The sequence below is a fragment of the Ictidomys tridecemlineatus genome, chromosome 6, assembly GCF_052094955.1.
Source record: "Ictidomys tridecemlineatus isolate mIctTri1 chromosome 6, mIctTri1.hap1, whole genome shotgun sequence".
In the NCBI taxonomy this organism is placed as follows: domain Eukaryota; kingdom Metazoa; phylum Chordata; class Mammalia; order Rodentia; family Sciuridae; genus Ictidomys; species Ictidomys tridecemlineatus.
In genome coordinates, this window is record NC_135482.1 from 159,079,585 (window position 1) to 159,081,538 (window position 1,954).

Genomic DNA, 1,954 nt, shown 5'->3' on the forward strand with positions numbered 1-1,954 from the left:
TATATCAAACAGCTTCCATCTTAGGCCACTCCAACTAGTAAATCAGAGAGCAGCGTAACAACAGGGAGGGGTTAATATTCCCCACCCTTTGTTCTCTCTCTCAGTCCTTTACTCAAATATAATTGGTAAGAAAGACTATTGGACATAGACATTGACCACCCTTTCTGGTCAAATATTTGGACTACTTCAATGGAGAAACTCCCTTCAGTCTACACCGAGATATTAAATTTTTTCTTTTTCTGTCTTTATTTTTAAATATATATATATATATATTTTAAAAGTATATATATTTTATATATATTTTAAAAGTATATATATTTTATATATATTTTTAAAAGTATATATATTTTATATATATTTTTAAAAGTATATATATATATATATATATATATGCTTTTTTTCTTATTCCTTCTGTTTGTGTGTGGGGTGGGGAATGTAATCATGTGAATTCTGGCTATCTTGAATCCTTCAGGATCATAATGCATACACTCATTTGCATTGTTTCCTCTCGTACTCACCATTTTTAATGTGATCATCTTTTTCTAGCAATGTCTAGTGAGGGTTCAGGTTCATAGGATTATATATTTGATTTTGTGTTATTTTTAAGTGTTTATTTCTCTTTCAACCTTCTTTTCCTGCTATTGGCCAAATTCTATCATTCTATCGTTCTTCCTCGCATTCTCTCAACACCATGCTTCTGCTCTTTTTCCCCTCCCTCTGTATGAACACCACCTGCTACTGCTCTTCTGCATTCTCTCTGTTCACTTTATGAAACTGTATAGTCTTTTCTAACTTCCTAACACATTTCCTTTTACCCCAATTAACTGTATTTTACCATTATTCAGAACTAAATGGTTTATATAACCCCTGCCTGGACTATTAATGCTAATACAATCGTTTACCACTGAGGATGATAAAGTGGACACCTGCTATTTGCTTTAAACCCAGAGTAGTTCATGGTTATTGTTTTCACTGCTGACAATTGCTGAATTCACATTCCTGTTTATAGAAAGCAATTAATGTGAAAGATGTCATAGTAGGATCTGGGTATTTACTTTAAAACTGTACTGTTGGTTGTTTGCAACAATTGTTACTATTGTTTATTTTGATCCCATACTGTGAAGTACTGGGAGCCCTACAGGGACACTAAAAATTAACAGGTTAAAGATTCTGCTACAGAACTAAACATTTCCTCACATTACTCCAACTCAAAGAAAGGAGGAAATAAAAAGCCTGAATCTTCAATAAGGACCCAAGGAGGAACAACAAGACAGGGAACTCAGGTCCCACCCCTAGGTATCTACTCATACATCAAAAACAGAAATCCCAGAACAAATAACTACACACAAAAGGACATGCACAAAAAGAGAGGTACAGGAATCTACTTCAATTGTTTGCAAAACCAAGGCCTTTGAAAACACGAGAAAATAGGCAAACAAATCTCCTCCCCAAATCCACAATCCCCCAATAAAGGAACCCACTGAGTGTGAGGTAGACAAAACCCCAAAGAAAGATTATAAAAAACGGATTATAAAAATGTTCAATGACTTAACTAACATCTAAGGAAGGAATTAAGAGGGCAATTACACCAGAATTTGGAGGATGGCTGATTAGAATGAAGCGGTGTTTCTCATAGCTTGGCTACCTGGGACTCAGACAATGGGAATACTGCTTCTCCCTGAGGTGGGTGAAAAAGGAATTTCATTAGAATTCAATATTGGACAGAGAGGCTGGGGAAAATTAGAAAGTTTGGGTACATTAAGCAAGGGAAAAGGACAGATTAGAGATTATCTGCTTGCAGGAGTGGTAGAATTAGCACACAAGGTCAGAAAAAACTAAGAAGTACTATGAACAGGATTAGCATGGAAAATCCTGAGACTGGAGGGGCAGCCTCCCCTAGCTGATCCAGAGGTTACTGGATTCATTAAACAAGTCTACAAAAGAAGCCCCAAGC